The sequence below is a fragment of the Diorhabda sublineata genome, chromosome 4, assembly GCF_026230105.1.
Source record: "Diorhabda sublineata isolate icDioSubl1.1 chromosome 4, icDioSubl1.1, whole genome shotgun sequence".
NCBI lineage: Eukaryota > Metazoa > Arthropoda > Insecta > Coleoptera > Chrysomelidae > Diorhabda > Diorhabda sublineata.
This window is the reverse complement of record NC_079477.1, coordinates 17,783,672-17,804,024: the sequence shown is the minus strand read 5'-3', so window position 1 is coordinate 17,804,024 and position 20,353 is coordinate 17,783,672. Positions and strand designations below refer to the sequence as shown.

Here is a 20,353-nt window from a genome sequence, read left to right as displayed (position 1 = left end):
CAATATGCCGCAATTTGAAGCTAGCACTTCGAAACACATGACAGATTGAGCTGAGACAATCTATCTTCTAGCTCTGTTTGTTGTGCTGTAGTTAAGGCGTTCGGTTAGCTGGATCAATACCAACTTTCACCACCTCGACGGGCCCTCTGTGAGCGATTATTTGTGTATGTTGTAGACTTATTAGTTATTCCTCTCTCAGCTTTTTGCTGGAAGCAATGAGATGTGGAATCTTCTGACCTTACTCGGTTTTCAACAGGTATAGGAGGTTTGGTTTTCCTTTTCTTTCGGTAAGCTTACACTGCTTCGTTGCATCTTCATGCGAATGCTCGTGAGATCTTAGCCATCGTTATCACTTTCTTTAGTCTTTTTTTTTAGCCGAAGCTCTTTGATTCACAGCTTATATAGCTGTGGAGTTTTAGAGTCTGAGGAAACTAGCAGAGCATCTTCTTCATCTGCTTTGAAGTTTGAGATAGAGGCTTTACCTGCGTTGATAAATACTTAGGAGTGAAAGATAGGTTTGCATGGAATGGGCATGGATAGATTAAGGAGGTATTGGTAATATGAAAGGTTGAAGCGGTATGAGCAGGAACTTGGGACAGGTAAGCGTGCAAGCATTAGTCCCTACCAGAGATACTCTCTAAGGTCGTTGCACTAGAACAGAGCAAGGGAGTTTAAATGAAATATAAATATTTCCATTTTTAAATTAGAGGAAATGCTGGACAAACTATTATTATTAACACTTTTTTCAAAAGTCAATAAAGCAGCACCTCCATTAATGGCACTACCAATAATGAGCGAACATTTATTAAGAATAATCTCTATTTAGCCAGTTGTCACAATTTCCGATTTCCATTCCATTTGACGTTGGATTTGATAAACCATTTGCTACAGTAGTAACAGACATATTTCTCAGGATCGCTTAAATTTTGATATTGTGCAATTTTTTCCAGGAAAATAACCCAAAAGTATTTATACTAAGCACTTGATTGGTGCGCATCCTCTTATCATGCCGTCAGAGAACGGTCTGTACTTACATTTCGAGGGAGCAGTTATGTATATTGCTTCATCAAATGCACACATCTAATTCCATCACTATTGGTAACGGTAAAACGACGAGCTTTTGGTGTCTTAGATGGTCGAATATTATTAATTGATACGTTTTCTAATTCCTTGATATAGTGTAAGCTCAAATCACATAACTCACATTTTCTGCAAGAGCCAAAAATTCTGCAAATGTTTACAACTATATGATTTTATGTCAACTCCGTTGTTTATTCTCAACATACATAATGAATAGCCCACATTGTTAATGTATTGTATAGCTTTAGCATTTTTCGAAGGTAAGCAAATGCAACTCGTTCATTATATCAGTAACTTTTTGCTTTTCCATTTGTTGAACTTATTTTTTCAATTCAAGTTCCGTTTTTTGTGTATCAATGGTGATTCAGCTCTACTCTTCAAATAATCAATTTCGAAATAAAGTACAACCAAACCAACTGTGATGACAATAGTGAAACGATAAATTAATCTTATGTGACAAATTGCAAATTATTTTTCTCATTGCCTTGAGAACGGAAGATATAGGGCGTCGAGCTGCAGAAGTGGTGCATGTTTTAAACACCTTAATATCCACTTAGGTTTTAATATACTAGTTTCTGAAAAAATCACGGTTTTTCAATATTTTTATCATTATTTCACTGAAAAAGAATGTGCCCTCATTTGAAAGACAAGTGTATCTAGCGTACTCAACCAGGAGCTAGAGTCAAAATTGTCAATCCTCCCGACAAAAAAGTAAAACTACTAATTCAAAAGGATTCAAAAGTATTTCGGAAACTACCAAACTTTTCCCAGGCATTTGGGATAAAGTGTGATAATTTTGATTATAAAGTACAGTTCGAAAATTTGATATTTCAAATAAATTACTCTTCAAAATATTTTCTATCATAATACATAAACAAGAATTGCGATTAGCTAACATTCCACTCGCCCTTATTTCTATAATTTCTTCTGTTCCCTTTATACTTTTACTGTATGGTCATTACATTTAACTAATATAGATTATGAATTTATTAGAATAGTATATTAAAATACAAGTGATAGTAGGCTTATCCTTGCAGATATAGTGTTTTATACTATTTTCCCTGTTCCTGCTTCTATTCATATTTTTTATTTATAGAATAATAAGAATATACATTAGGAAAATTACACCGTAACGTAGGTGGTTGGTTGATAGTACTGTACTGATTCATATTTGACAATTGACTTCGGAAATATTATTTGAGATTGAAAGTTTGCTTGAGTTCACAAAAACCCATACTGTAAGTGGATTATCAAGTGAAGAACTTCAATTTACACCATAAGAATTGCGGGACTTGGCATCTACCGCAATAAATAATTTACTTCTTTAGAAAATGACACGTAATAATTTCAATATATCAAACTATCCTGATTCATTTGAAGGTTAGGTTTTTCCAAGAAATTTCTTCACTCTAAATTTGTATGTTTTGTCCATATTTCATGATTCACAAACTCCTAATTTATTGTGGATAATAGATATCTTAGAATGAAAATAATCACACATGACCGAATACTGCATTGTCCTCCAGTCAGCTGTCGAAATGAAACTGTTAATCAGAGGCACCAACCCACTAAAGAAAATTACCAAAAATCGTTCAAGAATGGGGTCCTTTCTTACATGAAAATGCGTTTGAAAATAGCGTTGTTCTGACACCGAAACAAAGAAAATAAAATGCTTGAAGTATTCAATTTAAAAAATATTTTCACCTCCCTCAGATCTTTCCAAAACAGTTTGAGCGAGGGAAAGAGTTTGCGGAATGTTATAAAAAATCTGGCTGCCACAACAATATGTTTTTTCCTATTCAAATTAGAGATTTGTAGCTGGGGTTTACATACCTGCGAAACAATATAAAAATAACTTGCTGACTACATCTTGCTGACTACACCTAAATTGTTGTCCTGTTTCTATCCCTATTCAAATTTTTCATATATTTCTTAGGTTTTCATAAAATATAAATCACCATACTTTTCAACAAAAATATGATGGACAAACCAAAAGAAGGTCCAGCCTTATGATCGCCTATGATGTATCAAATATGATACTTGAAAGATTACTTGAATTATTGAATTTATTCTTGAAAAAATGTGTCATTTTTTGTAATTGCTTCGAATGTTCATCGTAAATTAATGTATGAGTAGGATTTTGCGTTTTTGTCTGGTTTTCTATAGACACACCAATATTAGTAATGATTCTTTGGCAATTTTTAAACTAGTGGAATGTGTCTTTTGATTATGCTTAACTGAAACACAAAATGTTGAAAAATTGCGGAAGAACATCGATTAGTTCTTCCCTGATTGGGAAGACCCTTCCGAGAACAAGTTTACATCATACAATCTTCTAAAAACTTTTAGCTATAAACTTCAATAATAACTCCTTTCGATAAAATAGGTACCTTCACTTCCCTCCATATATAGGGTGTTTCCTAGGTAATAAAAACTAATAAGAACTGGAATTTCATATTCTAGAAAACGATAATATGTTTGTCCGGTTAACTGTGCAGGAAGGAAAAATGGTCCTATCAAAAGATCTTCGATAATGCCAAGCCAAACGTTGTCCGAAAAGAAGAGTCGGAAACGTGCTGCAAAATATTTACTTTTCATCAACAATTATTCTGGTACACGATTTTGAACATGGGCAATAATTTAAATAATCTAGTTTTCCATTGTGAAGTTCTCACATTTCTGGGTCGTCCAATGATATTCTTTGATTCAGCAAAAATTCCAGCCTCTTGTAAATAAATATGTATTTTAGTCAACGTATCAGAACATGATAAATGATTATTCGAAAAAATTTGAGCATGCATACGTCTAGCCTCTAAGGCATTACCGTTTTTTTTTAGTTTTTAGATTTGACATAGTATTCGACAACATTATTTCAAAGACCATTTAGAAAAACATGTTTTTTCGTATTACTAGAAGCGTCATCACATCACTTACAGTCAAAGTTCGTTCATTACAAACATTTCATACCCTCATATTTTAGATTGCTTAGGAAACACCCTACAGTGTATGATAGATCTTATTTCCACAACACAAAAACACGTTTGGTTTTTGTCAGTCATTAGATTTATGATTAGTTGAAATGTAACTTTTTAATTAGTTTTTCGTTTCAATATAGATCGGAAGAGAAGGAAAAAATAAATATAATTTAGAAAAAATCATCGAGTAATTGAATTAATTCCTTTCAAGCAAATAGCATAGTTCTATTATTGACCAATTTACCTATATTTATAAACAAAAACGCACATTTACTTCCATTTGAATCGCGAAAAACAGGTAGCATCATAAATTGTACTTCATTCGAAGGTATAAATCTCTCTACTGAAAATACACCTACCTGCCTCCTTCTGATAGTGGGAGCATGCGTCTGGATTTTCTGGAAAAGCATCATAACGCTTTCCATCCCAGGCAGTAGTGATTCTGAAACGTTCATATACTCATCTTTCGAATTTTCCCGGTTACCGCGACGTGAAGTAACACGTTGTTTTCTTGCGTAGATAAAACGTGCGTTTTGTTCAACATCAAACATTTTTCCGATCAACAAAAGATACTCTTGAAGAAATTGAGGTGAGAATAAACTAAATTAATAGAAAGATAAGATAATTAAATTTCTTTAACTGCATTCCAAAGAATATAAGTGTGCAAATATGAAAAATTATGTTTATAAGAATTTGCCTTAAAATGCAAGTATCCACAGAATCAACACACTAGAAGATTGAACATGAATCCAACCACAGTTTTTATTCTAGTAGAGGCTGAATACAACTCTTTTCAATACTATATCTTTAAGAAGAGATATTTCTCTCAAATCCATAAAACATTTCAAAAGTGACTGGTACGAAAAACTCTATAAATTTTAAAAATCCCCAATTTTGAAATTGAAAAGAATTTCTGAACATTGATTATTTCAGAATCCACATACGATATTGGGTAATTTATTTGCAAACTATTCTCACATAGAAATTCATGGAATGATTCCAACCAAAAAATATCAGATAAATTATAATTATCAGTCATGTGGTGGAATCATATCAATATATTTGAATATCATTTGATTTCACATCGATCTTATTTCTTCTAATTATTTAACTGATGATGATTTCTACTTTTCTGAGAAACTTTACATCAGCATTATATTCAGTGTTTCTAACAGTAATACATCAAATACGATGCATGAATCATATGTTATTTGTCTATTAATATGATTAAACCGAAATAACTTTACTCCACTTAAGTCCCTTTAAAGAATATAGTCCAATAAATCTGTTATTAATTGAAGCAACCCATACATTTACTTTTTGAAAGGATAATTGACGTGACTTTTTCTAATTGATTGCGAACCTCAATTATCTTAAGTTGTACGTAGTACATGAAACTCTAAGATACGAACAACATAATTGTCATTCAGTTTCCGCAGTACTTGTCTTGTGAGGAGATATCTGTTATTTGATTCTAGTTGAATTTTCAATATACTGCATAATGGAGTTGATGTTTGACAGCCACTGATAGCAAACGTCTTCGCAATTTGAGGAAGAAAAAAAAATAGGAATAATGAATTTTTGCAACACCATCAAAAGTGCCATTCAACAATGTTAAAAGATATTGTTCACTTGAAATCGTGTTAAAAATATTTTTAACATGGTTCTGTGATTATTGGAATGTGAACTTGCATTTTTAATTGTATTATCATTTTAAATTCGTCTATTATATTAACAAAAATGGGCGTTGTATGACATCTGTGTTAAAAGTGATTTTTTTGTTCCCTAAATTGTTCAAATCGCTTCGCCCAATTTATAAACTTTTTGCTCACAAAGTAAATGATCCCTTTTAACACTTCAAAAATAACTATGCTTTTTCCTATACTGCAAACAGCGCACCTGTTTTGTCAACTTAGCGACACCATCTTTGGGAGGTAATAATTTATGCTATGTGTTTTAAAAACACTGTATATCTACTAAACTTCGAGTACAAACATAAAAAATACTTGAAATGTCTTATGTACATCAACAACGTCACACTAAGAATGAATACACTTGAAATGTAGTATACTTGAAAATTTCTATGTTTTCTTTTGTGAAAAAGGTTGACTATTAACACCATAAGCTTGATGTAGATTTTTATTCAACAAATTTTTTTGGAAAGTACACCAAAAACATAGTATCTGGAATTGTAGTAACAGTTTTTGTTTGATTCCATTTCTTTAAGTATCGGTACGTTGTTTTATATCTATTTCTCTATTTTTCTGGCGGCAGCAGATAAGAAATATTTGCTGATTCTTTTGTATCCATTTGGTTGTTATACAAATAAGCGATTTCAATTTCATCCAATTTTCGATAATTTGAAATGTGTTGTTATATTGAATATTACTTTTTATGGAAGATAAATAGCCTCATCAGTACATAGTTCAAATATTTTAAGAACTCAAGGATGAGGATCTCGAGTGCGTGACCAGGTTTGTATCATTTTATAGGATTTATGTAATCGCAATCCACGTTTTACCAAACGAATTATGTCTTTAGATCAAGCTACATTTTACCTGGATGGTTCATTTAACAGTTCAAATTGTAGTTATTGCAGTAAGAATAAACCTCAGGGAAGGTCATATCGAACACCACGAAAAAATAAATGTCTGGACGGAAAAAATAATCAATCACATTGTTTGTCTAATTTTTTTTTAAGAAAATGTCTCTGTGAAGATTTTAAACTAGCTTTTCCCTAGGAGAGGATTTGGCAACAAGGTATAATAGAGGAGCCCCCTAGATTATCATATCTTACAACCAGGGTTTTTTCTTTATTATTATCAAAGATTTATGTACATAAGCATTAAAACCTACTGGAGCTGCAAGACCGAATTAGAGACGAAAATAATAGAATAAATCCTGAACTTTTCCGTAATTCACAATAATGATTTGTTCATTGTCAAGAGATATATAATAATCAGTTTAATATTTTTCCCTGGATAAAATCTGATTATATAGAGGTACTTTCTTATTAATATTCTGGTGGTTTTCTTATTTATTTATACGATTAATATTTGCGGGGTTGTTTAATAAACACTGTATCTTACGTTCTTAATTTATTTAAATAATATATACTACACTAACTCATAATAATTCACTTATCACTATCACTCAACTAACTTTATTTGAATTCTTCGATTACTTTGCTGATTCGTTCTGTTCACTACGACTATTTAATATAAACTAAACTACGCTACAGAAACTGATTATATATATCCTAGAAGAATTCCTAAAGTTCTATAAAAATAAAGGAACAAAACAAATAAATAAACCTTACTAAAAATTTTTCAAAACAATGTAAATAAACCGCAATGTAAAGAACTGATATAAAAACAAAGATCTAACGAATTCCGGTTATCTCTTCGAAGGCGCTTTTGCCGAATTTTAGAATTATACGTTATCTAAGCAGGTCTGGCTAAAAGGTGGAGATGATATCGTAACAATATATTATTAAAATACTTATCAAATGAGGTATTAGAAAACTCACATTTCAATTTAAAAAAAAACAAAGAATATTTCTTCCTGTCAAAACTGGTGATATCATAATTGTTGCAGAATATGATCAATATATACAATAAAGAAAATCAACCTATTCCATGGTTTTCTATTATTAAGTTGAGAAAATAATGAATTTGTTCCTTAATTTAGCCATGCTGTGTATAGTAAGTTACAGAAAACAGTCAATTCCGCTATTTGGCAGTATTAATTGTTTTTCAAATAAGATGATAGATAATATAGATATATAGATAATATAATAAATATGGGTTTAGAAATCTGGAACATGAGGGATTGAAAAATAAAATCGTGCGGTTCTAGCACCACTTAAAAATCTAATAAATACTTAATATCGGGATGTACTGTATTCTGAGGACCACATCGCAAAGAGCAAGTTTGTGTTAGATGCTCAAAAAATTGTGACCAAAGTTGACGCTGCACTTTTAATAATAACCTTATTACTTATGATGACTATTTAGGTAGATATGACATTGATAAAAAGCCACTTAATAGGAAATCTCAACAGCAACCTCTTCTGAATATTTGATGACCCTTCGTTTTTAAAATTATTCAGACTTGAGAAATTCGATTTTCGCACCCCATATACGCAGAAATATCGCTGATAGAAGTTTGCAATATTTAGTGGGTATATTTTTTAAGCTTCTTATTAATTTGATAAAGATGTGAAAAAAGAAATAACTTAGTACTTATTTAGGATAGTATAATAACTAACAAAGATAATTATTACAAAGAAACCTATCATTTTTTTTTTATTTAAACACAATATAGTTTTGAAAATAATGAGAAATAATACTGAGACGGCGAAGCAAACATATGGTAGGAGAATAGTTGTGAAATTTCACGTACGGTGAATCCACTATAGACATAATACATACAGTTGAACAGTTAGTGGAAAAAACACATGAGCACTAGATGAATATTGAAATACTATCTATAGATTTACAACAAGCTTTTGACTCAATTGATGGAAAAAGATTATAAAAATCAAGTCACTACAACTAACCAAGGAGTAAGATAAGGTGACTTATCTGTGATACTTTTCAATTTATCAGCAGAGCGCAGACTAAGAAAAATAATGAAAGAAACAGCGAGGATCAAATCAAAGAATACGTTGACGATTTAGTCCTAATACAAAAAAAAGGAAAACACAATGGAAAGTGAGTAAAAAGAACTAATAAGAAAGAAAGAATAAATGGGACTAGAAATGAATAGAAAATTTAATTTGTGAGTTATGTCAAGCTGTTTTTAAACAATGAAAAGAAGTAGAGAAAATTGGATGCAATGTTTAAAATAGAATGCTAAATAAGAATACATATTCAAAAAACAATGATAAGACCGATTCTAATATACAGAAACAATTACTATGAAAAAAGGTAAGAAGAGCAAATGAGTGTAGCGGTAATAAATTATACAGCAAATACAAATAGAGACAACGTATTTATTAGGCGATAGAGGAGGAGCTTGGAGAAGATACAGTAAAAATAAAAACCATGAATAACATGGCTAAAGTACCTATGGAGGGCAGACGAAGAGAGTATGAATTATAATTGAGGAGAATGTGAATGAGATAAACTCAAACCATTTAACTCAATAATAGAAGAATTAGAAATAGGAATAAAAATGTAGATAAGATATAGATATTATTCAGATATCTGGCTCAGTAACAGAAATCTGGCTAAAGACAGATAAATTATATAATCTCACTAAAATATACAGAGGGAATTAGACGCAGCAATAAGAATAATGAGATAGAGAAATAGCAGAGCATTGGAGAGTATAAAGAAGAAAGTGTAATTACAAATAATTCTACTCATGTAGAAGAAGACAACTAATAATAGGATAGCCTGAGAGACTGCATAGTATACACAAAAACTTCTATAAGGAATATAAAAAAGCTAGAAATTAAAATACCAAATTAGAAGTCAAAAGAAATGATGAGATTTAATAGGCAATTTAGAGAAGTATATAATATATAAAATAGAAAAATTCTGAACATAAATAAAAGTAAATAGAAAAAGTGTAAGAAAAGATTCTAAAGCAGTCAGAAATATAAATAATCAATTACAATTGGAAAAGACAGAGATAATAGAAACGTGTTCTGAATATTACGAGGAACAATAAAAAAATTTTCACAAAGGAAAAGGGTGACCAGCGAAGAAGAGAAACAGCAGGAATTAAGAAAAAACGGAGCAGAAGTAGTATGTGAAGAAGATGACGAATTTGAGAAAGATGCAATTAGACATGAAAAGAACAAAGAATTCCGAGGGATTAGAGAAATAATTCAAAATACCCATATAGACAAAGAGGATCAGATAAAATGTGATAATTATAGATCCACATTCCTTCCCCCTTCTATTAGGATTTTGAGGAGGATATAAGAGAAGAGAACTATAAATATAAATTGGAATGACAATAGGCAGCTTAGGACGAGACAGACAAACGAATAACATCATATCAATATGAATATAGTTTTAAAAAAACTAAACGCTTTTAAAGCACATTAAACTAAAAAGGTAGAAATTATTTTAGAATAAGGTTGAAACAATAAAAATTGGAGAATACTAGTACGAGGAATAAGAAAAAAGGAAAAAAGCGTCCTATGCATTAGTCACATCTAGTACTTTCACTTAATTATTTTATGAATCATTTTAAACATTATTTTCAATTTTTCAGTTTGATGGGCTTCAAATGTATGTTTTTTTTAATAATATTTATTTTTTACTCTTTATTTTCATATGCTTTGGAAGCATGCTTTTTTGTTTTTTCAAATTATATTTATTCAATTGTTACCACTCTCGTATAATGGCTTTTCTTCTTATATACCTACATCTCATTGAAACTTGTACCGAGCCATAACGGTATAGTTGATAAGGTTGTCGAAGTTCTTGATTTTCAACACGGAGAATCCGCTGTCGAACGAAATTTGTACTAAATAAGTAGCTTGCTCTTAGTCAAAATAAATTACTAACAAACAAACAAGAGTTATAGTTTATTTCAGAAAGGTACAGAGTAATAGAATCTCTTTAGGTATGCAAAGGGACCACACCACAGAGTGACCCAACGAATATTTAAGCCACTTTGATAGTTTGGCATTGATTTCATTGTAATTTTTTTTTTATCAAGAGCAGGTAGTACCACCCGATTGGGGTCAATATATGGGCTTAGCCTATTATTATCCATTCAAAAACACTGAAAATAGTGTGCCAAAGGCGTGCCGGTAGCATACTCGTAAAAAGGAAGGAATTTTATTTTAAAAGAATGAAAATTAGGCATTATGTACATAGTATTATTATTTTTTATTGAACATTATACAAACAAATACATATATTTAATAAATTAAATTATGAAAAATCATAATATTCTTCGTCATCTGAGGAGCTGTCATCTCCTCTTGACGTTATAATTAACGAGTCGACGGTCCGATCGATCAAGTAGTCAAGATCCCACATTTTCTCCTCTTCTTTAATGACATGCTTGATCAAACAGTAGCTTAAAGTCTTTCATTTTAAATGTCGTGTTGTGTCTTGCTACAAATCCTTCACTTGCGCCCTTATAAGTTTTATAGGATTTAGTTCGCAATAATATGGAGGTGCGCGCAGTACAGTTACACTATGTTTTTCTACTATATCTACCACGGAAGATATTTTATCATTTCACCAAAATAGTCTTCAAAAACATCCGAATCTATGTCCTCCTGTATGGCACGACAGTATGTTAGCAAACCTTCTTTTAAAAATCCCTCGCTTCCAATATGGACGATTATTAGTCTTTTCCCTTTACCTGAAGGCACCTTAATAACCGTTGGCAGGCCTTCCATGAGAGCACAGCTTATATTTTTGTCTTGCCACATTTTTGGGACTGTATAACCTTCATTAATCCACGTCTCATCAAGATAAAAGATTTCCTTCTGTTCTGTTCTGTACTGCTTTATACTTCTTAAGTAGTTTCGTCGCCAGCAAACAATTTCATCGCTTTCCAGTAAAAGTCCTTTACGGTTATGCTTTTCCCAGGCAAAATCCATATTTCTCAAAGAGGTCCATAAAAGTTTTTTAGTTGTCAACGGAATACTGTCATCCTGGCCAAGCTCCATTAAAATCTTATCTAGGGTGGGTATTTCTTTTTTAAAATGAAAAGAGTGATCTTTTCTTCAAATAACACTTTTGGTGTCTTCATCAAGGACTTTTACTGGTCTGCCTCGACTTTTCTTGGGAGGTTCCACTTGGCCTGCTATCTTTCTCCCCCGCAATAATTTAAAAACGGTGGACTTTTCAACTCCAGTCATTCGGGAACATCGGTCGACAGTTTCTTATATCGGGTAATCGTATTTCATGCAATCGTGTACATTTAAAATAATAATAAAAAAATAAGTTTTTCATTTACTGATAGTAGAAAATTATCGGAACATCTTTTAATTGGTGTGAATGTCGCCATTTTATTACTAATCTTCTAATACTGTGAGCAATATTTACAGCTTAACAGTAAATACCGTTTGAAATCAGTAAAAATTGCTATATGAAGATCATATAGCATATACATATACAGATAGCATATACCAAAAAAGGGATGCAGAAGCTAGTGAACATGAAAAATAAAAATAGAGTACAAAAAAATATAAGTTGATATAGAGGAAACACTAGAACACTAACGACGTTTGAACGAAAGGAGGTGAAAACCGAAGTAGTTATAGAGATATAAATGACGAAACTGAGAATGAAAATACATAATATAATAGCGATACCAATAATAACATATGTCAAAATTTGTCCCCTGATAAGGAAGGATAAAGCCAAGATTAACACATTTTAGAAAATCCCGCTCAAAAAAAATAGCCGGAATAACAAAACAAGAACCAATAATAAGAAAAATGAGAGGAAAATTTTTATCAATATGGACATATGCACAGAATGTATATTAACTTACTGACTGAAAAATAATGGAAGCAGAATGTGATATTATGAGAAGAAAATTGAATAAGTGAGATAGAGAATAAGAAATCAGAAATCTGTGTTATAAAAAATAAGCACTAAACAAAAAGGGATGGAATTATTGGTTTCCAGCGGAGCCGGAAACGTAATCCTTGACAAATATCTAAAGAGATATACGGAGAATAGAAGAAGAAAAGTTATGTTGAATTGGTTATTAAACATTTTGTTCAGTATGAAGTATGACATATTGATATATTTATAAATATTGACCAATTTGTATTCATCATTTTCTATTCTTAGTGGTTCCTTACAAAATAAGAATAGCCTCATTCATAGAGTTAACTGAAAAATCCTTATCTAAATATCATCAATACATATATTTTTCACATTTATGTGAATAGCAACTTTGAAAAATAGTTTACTTGGATTAAGCATTTCTATATTTACTTCAGTTTCTTCCTCAACACATTAAATGCCTTTTTACTGGCAATGAAAAATAAGTGGAATTAGCACGTAAATGTTTTTTTCATTAACAGAATATTGCTTGTCAATTGTAAAATATCGTCAACATTAATAATTTTGCGTCAAGAAAGGAGAAGTCGGACGAATATTTTCATGAAATTTGATTGTTATTCTTTTTCCAGGCAATTGGTAATTTCTTGTATACTATCAATGGATAAAAATATTGTCGGCAATATTTTAAAAACGTTTTGTGGAAGAAGTGGGATTCACTTGTTCATCTCAGTATCTAGTATTTATTTTTTGAATGAGAAAAATAATACAGTTCCTGATGTGTTTCTAATAAATACAAAACAAATAAACGACTTTTAGCACTTGTTCTATTACCACAATTGGTCCTTAATTAATCCTAGCTATGTCAACAAAATATATCCCACATCATACCTCGATTTTAATTTATTTTTTCAGTGTCGGGCGATTGTAAAGGTGATTAAATTTGTCTCCTTGCTTTTAATTTTTTAATTTAAATTGCTTCTAAATCTTAAGATATACATTATTTTATACAATCCAACCTACGATTTCAATAATAAATGATTTATAATATTTTCAGATTTATAATATGGTGAACTGTAGGACTAACTGCTATCCACCGAGTAAAGGTTACAAAAAATCGTGAGCTTTCTAAAGATGAGCTCTACTGGAGCGATTTTTGTCCATTATTTTATGAAGTACCTATCTATTAAGATTTAATTCTTTGATTTTACCTAATAGCCCCCAAACGGAATTGTGAATTTTTACACACAGGATTTCGTTGATAAAATGATGCCCAAATAGGCTAAAGAAAAACGTATCTCAATACTTTAGACCTAAATACAAAGTTCTATGGCCAAAAACAAATAATGATTTTTGTTCAATGAGAGAATAGGAAATTCAACATTGGAATAATTTCTTATATCATATATTTTAATAGATATAAGTCATAATGTATCAAATGAAAATTACTTCAGAATTTCAGAGATTACTTTAAAAGTTTAAGATTGCGGTTATGCCACTCAATAAACATTTTCAAAATCATTCTATTTTTGGTTAATTTAGTCTTCCATAATACTGCTCATTTCAAATCTTATTTGGTTCTCCTGTACGTGCATAATAATTTCCATAATAACCAGTTCAGCATTTTTATGACTAAATATATTGAATCATCAGGCCGATATGAAAATTTATGGATGTGGATTCACGCCTAAATGAGAGCTGGGTATTTTTTGACAAGATTTTCAACAAAATTAAATTATGATTAATGTTATCATCAATTCCATCCTAGGTATTAGAGATGTTAGTTACATAGGTCATCGACTCTGATTCCTGATTTTGATTCTTCCTCTCCAGAGAAATGTGTTTTCCAACTACCTTTTTCCTCTCATTGTAATATCAGTATCTCCAAATATTTTTTTGTTTATTTTATTGTTGTGTAAATTTTCCATGACTTAATATATGAGTCAAAAAATGTTTGGTGCTTGTGGCATCTTAAACTTTCAAAGACAAATTAAAAAAGTTCTCAAAAAACAACAAAATTTCTTAAATCTAGTACGTAAGTTGAAAATAACTATTTTATGCTACGTCCCAAAAAAATCAATGAATGTAATATTATTTACGATATTCAATTATTATATTGTTATTTTAGAAGTGGACAAGACATATACTTGAAGTATCGGATAGTTTACGTTCAACGCTTGCAATTCCCTCATGTGCGATCGTCAAAATTCCCGTTCCACCAACAAGGCCGAAATTAATACGTAGAAGTTTGCTGTTTAGAGAGGGAAAATTTCACACCGACTATATTGAATAAGATTCGATACCCATGAACCCATGAATTTATGGTTGCGTGTTTGCTTAAACTGACGGCAATTCTACTACAAGTTCATTGGTAAATTGTAAACATATACTCGTATATAACATTTACTTATTTCAGTCACTAACACACTACTAACACTTAACTAACTATAATAAATTTAAATTCACCATTTACTTTTTATCACTTTCATCCGCTATGACATTCAATTATATACTGACTTCTAGCTGCTAAGCAAGCACGAATTTCTACCAGAAAGGAATTTCTAGAATTGAAGAGAGTGAACAAACAAACAAGTTAATAAAAAAGATTTGTAGGAATTGGTTCAAAAACAATATAAGCAAATCAAAGACACTGCATCCACCAAACTTTAGGTTTCCATTATAACCGAAGAGGACCGACTTCATGGTCCATATCGTGGACGAATTCGTAACAATACAAATATTATTACAATTGTCCTTTGCTTGAAGTTTGATGTTTATTAACATAAGTTTTATCTGAATTTCGACGGAAAGCTATATAAGCTCAATCAAGATTCAGCTAACTAGTGTGTGTAGCATATATATATGAAAAGTAGCTTATGTATATATATATATATATATATATATATATATATATATATATATATATACTTTTCAGAAGAAATCAGGATTTGAGATATATTGAGATATATCAACAAGTTAGCTGACAAAACATTTTGCATTAATCATTAGGAATTATTCATATGATAGATGCTTCAATCTTAAAAAAGTAGTTGTCAATGTGCCGCATGAGTTGCTGTACGAAATCAAATTGAACTTATTATATTTTTCAAATCATTATTCACACATTTATATATTTGTTGGATATGCAGCTGACTTTCACCTATCTAAGATTGATCTGTAAAAAATTTTCCTAACGCCTTAACAAAATAGAAATGAACTGAAGTAGGTATTCAATACACAAGTCTATCCTTTTTTCTGAAGAATTCATTAATCTTCTAAACGTTTGGGAGTCATCATTAAGGTCAATAAAGTGACGTGGAATTCTGTCTCTCAATTCTTGAGGTAAATTTACTTCTGTAACATAAACTTTTTCTTTAAGAAACGACCAAACTGTGTAATCCAAGAGATTAAAATCGCTTGACCGAGGAAGCCAATAAATCAGAGCGTCTGCACCTCTACCAGTTCAGCGATTCGAAAAATGTGACCTCAACTAATTACGACAGCTGCTATCAAAATGCGCTGGAGTTCCATAACGTATAAAAAATAGAGATCCTCGCTCGTTTAACGCTGAATCTTCTAGTACCTCGAATAAGTGATTGCTTAAAAAATCACTATTTAAATTTCCAACTATAATGTGATGACCTATTAATTTGTTACCTAAAGTTGCTGCCCAAACATTAACTTTAAATGAGTGTTAGTGATACATGTGATACATTTTTGACATATGTATTCTCATCACACCACTAGTGTGCATTATGGGAGCTAAACATACCTTTTCGCGTAAAAGTGGCCTCTTCGGTAAAAGGAAACATTTTGAAAAATTTGGAATGAGGGCTGTTCTTTCTTGTAATGAGCTCTTGGACTTGTTTGTAATGATAAGGATGTAGCTGTTGCTCTGTAAGTACTTGAAGAATATGTTTTTGTGTGTCTTGCCACATTCCTTACACTAACTTATTTTGATCAACTAAATTCAAAATAATATTTTCTTGATTAATGATTGTTGTTTGTCTTAGCCTACCTGAATTTATTCTTTCAAGTCTCACATTCCCAATTTCTCGACAACTTCGTTCAATGGCTCTAAATGTCTTTTCACATGGTAAACTTTCCTGAATAAAGCGTAACAGCTGCATTGGAGCTTCGTAAACACTCGCCTAATGTTAATAACATGTCAGTACGAGTATATTCAAAATTTGAGTGAATTTTGATTCACAATCTCGAATTTAACAAATAACAAGGTTTCAGAAAATGCTATTGCCGTCTAATATTCAAAGTTAAATAATTATGGGTACACAGCTATAGGAGGCCTAGCCTAACCTAAACACAACAGTTTGAGTTCCAGAACCACAATATATGATCATCAAATTATTGTTTGATTCATACTACGGTCTCCAATAGCTCAGTGCCTATACTGTTTTAATTTTGAAGAGCAATTTCCTACACTGATTAGTCTGGATTTTTGTGACACGTTACAAGAAACGAAAGCCCTCAATCACAATTTTTCCGTTTTATCGATGGGGTCTCATTTACGCTACAAAAAGTTTTCAACTCACATAATGCTTATTAATTAATAACTTTATCAATACTTTATACCAGCATCGGTATTACTTCATAATTTTCAAATCAAAATATTCTGATAATGGTACACAGAATCGATTTTTATCAAGAGTAACTTTTTGGTGTAAAATTAAATGATGTTTAGGTTCATTTGAAATTGGCGCCCTCTATAAGAGTCAGACTTAAAAACAAATTCATTGGATATATCAGCTTCCGAAAAATATTCCTATAAAATTTCAATACAACGTTGCTAAAAGTTGCGGCAAAATCATAAAAAATGTGTATAATTTTTTTTCAACGCCCTTTATCTTAAATACGAATGGCGTTACGAAAATTTAACCAAATATTTTCGGTTTTCTATCTATCCTAGAGACGGGATCACCTTTTCCAAAACACCCTGTATAATCAGCAAACAACCGTATACAAGCTTATAAAGTCAAACCAGTACACACAACTGCCTAGCATTTATATATAAACGTGGTGTACTTTGGAAAATCAGATTAGGTTTCTTAGGTAGTCAAAAGTACTCTATGCGCAGTTCATAATAAATAATTATAATGCTGAAGCTTACCAGAATAGAAATTTATTTATTGAATAAGTACCGTTATAGGTACAAGAGCACGATTCCCGGCAATTGAACAATGTTATAACAACTATACGAGTACATGGTGGCCCATTAGCGTGTGGAAATGCAATAACTTAAAAGATAAAATATACAAAAAAAATTTTAAATAAAAGTTGTTATATTTGCACCGATACACATTTTTATAATATATTGAAGTATACAGGGTGTTCAGCATAAGCGTCACAACATGAAGTGAAGTTTCTTTAAATAGGATACCCTGTAGATTTCTTCACCATCAACTTTAGCGTAAAATACTGCATCTACAGCCCTATCTTTTCTTTTCCCATAAATTGTGACGTTGCCAAGTTGGAGAGAAAAATATGAAGATTTGACGAAAATTGGTGCACTATAAATGCTGTCCAGTAAACGTTATTAGTGAGAAGTGACTAAACTTGTTTGGTAAGTACGAAAGTAAAGGATGACTGAAATGTCTGAACACAGTACGAGTTTCGTTTGGGGTGTTTTCTAGATAAGCATTAATTCAGGAGATTTCAATTAGCAGAAACTTCTTTTTTTAAATCCAGTATATTATTTTACCATCTTATAAAACTCTTTCCTTCAAATTGTGTTTCATAATGTACACTCTTAAATTGACTGTTTTTAAGAAAATTGCATTTTTAGTTTATGATTTAAAAATATTCACCTTTTTAACACGTAAACACTGAATGTGACGTTTAAAATACTTCTACTTACTAGTTTTTGTGACAAAATCAAACCAGTATTTTTATAACTTCACAAACTGTAATAAAATAAATAGGGTATCTACAAAACTCAAAATAAACAAATTGAACAAAAATAAATAACAAAGGAATAACTATTTTATTAAATGTTCAAATTACCACCATAACATACAATAATGTATGCAATCTTCAAAAGCTCTACTATAGTTCATTTCAGAAAGGTGTAGAGTAATAAAACCTCATTAGGTATGCAAAGGGACCACAGAGTGATCCAACGAATATTTGAAACACTTTCATAGTTTGGTATTGATTTCATTGTAAAATTCTTTCTTTTTAAGAAGTGCAGGTAGTACCACCCGGGCTGGGGTCAATTATATGGGTTAAGACTATTGTTATGCATCCACAAACACTGAAAATAGTGTTCCAAAGGCGTGCTGGTAGAATACTCGTAAAAAGGAACGAATTTCATTTTAATTCTCAATTTTTACTTATTTTTATTGAATAATAATTTAATAAAATCAACATAAAGTCCAAATTTAATAAAATTTTTAAATTTTCAATTCACATCCAAACTTTGCGTTTTAGTATTTTAAATTTCAGCATGTGACGTCACAAAACTATTGACCCCCCCATGCCCCTTGTCCCACGATGTCACACTTCGGTGATACCCTCCCTCCCCTTTAACGTGTGACGTACTTTATGGATGGCCCCTTATGTACATAATATTAGGTATACTTATTTTTTATTCAACATTCTACGAAATCATAATTTTCCTCGTCATCTAAGGAGCTGTCATCTCCTCTTGACTTTATAATTAACGGGTTGACGGTCCGATCGATCAAGTAGTCAAGATCCCACATCTTCTCTTCTTTAATGACATGCTGGACTGCTTTTCGCCAGTTCTCTGGCGTCACCTCTTTAATGGCTTAAAGTCTTTCATTTTGAATGTCGTGTTGTGTCTTGCTACCAATTCTTTTACTGTGCGCCCATATAAGCTCTATAGGATTTAGTTAGCAATGATATAGCGGTGTGCGCAGCACAGTTACACTTTGTTTTTCTGCTATGTCTTCCACGGCGTATTTCATAAAACGAGTTTGTGTAAATTTGCTATAGCTAATAGTTCTTTTTTTATCAAATTATCTTCAAATTCTATACTTTTGGTGGTTAACCAGTCATTAATTCCTTGTTTTCTCCAAGATGAAGTTGGAGTCTTCTCTATGCATCGAGAATGATAAATTGCGTTATCCATAACTACTACTGAATCAGCCGAATAATATTTTATCATTTCACCAAAATAGCCTAACCAAAAACATCCGAATCCATGTCCTCGTGGTAATCTCCCGTATAACACGACTGAAAGGTTAGCAAACCTTCTTTTAAAAATACCTCTATGCTTCCAATATGGACGATTATTTCTTTTCCCTTTACCTGAAGGCACCTTAATAACCGTTGGCAGGCCTTCCATGATAGCACAGCTTATATTTTTGAATTGCCACATTTTGGTACTGAACCTTCATTAATCCACGTCTCAAAAAGATAAAATATTTTCTTCTGTTCTGTTCTGTACTGCTTTATACTTCTTAAGTAGTTTCGTCGCCAGCAAACAATTTCATCGGTTTCCAGTAAAAGTTCTTTACGGTTATGTTTTTCCCAAGCACAATCCATATTTCTCAAAATGGTCAATGAAAGTTTTTTAGTTATCAACAGAACACTATCATCCTAGCCAAGCTCCATCTAAAGTTGGTATTTCTTTTTTAAAATGAAAAGAATGAACTTTTCTTCGAATTACACTTTTGGTGTCTTCATCAATGACTTTTACTGGTCTGCGTGGACTTTTCTTGGGAGATTCCACTTGGCCTGCTATCTTTCTCCCCCGCAATAATTTAAAAACGGTGGACTTTCCAACTTCAGTAATTCGGGAACATCGGTCGACAGTTTCTTGTA

The 20,353-nt window shown here is 31.4% G+C and overlaps 1 protein-coding gene across 2 annotated transcripts in view; it reads left to right on the top strand.

Annotated features, from left to right (window-relative positions):
- Positions 1-4,487: 4,487 nt before the first annotated feature.
- The window catches only part of LOC130442920 (KH domain-containing, RNA-binding, signal transduction-associated protein 3-like), a 748,831-nt gene continuing 732,965 nt past the window's right edge, over positions 4,488-20,353 (top strand). The window contains exon 1 of one of the 2 annotated variants that reach the window (XM_056777327.1): positions 4,488-4,644. The gene's annotated coding sequence lies outside the window, so the exon portion shown is untranslated. The remainder of the gene's footprint in view (positions 4,645-20,353) is intronic. The other variant, XM_056777328.1, reaches the window with a different exon arrangement.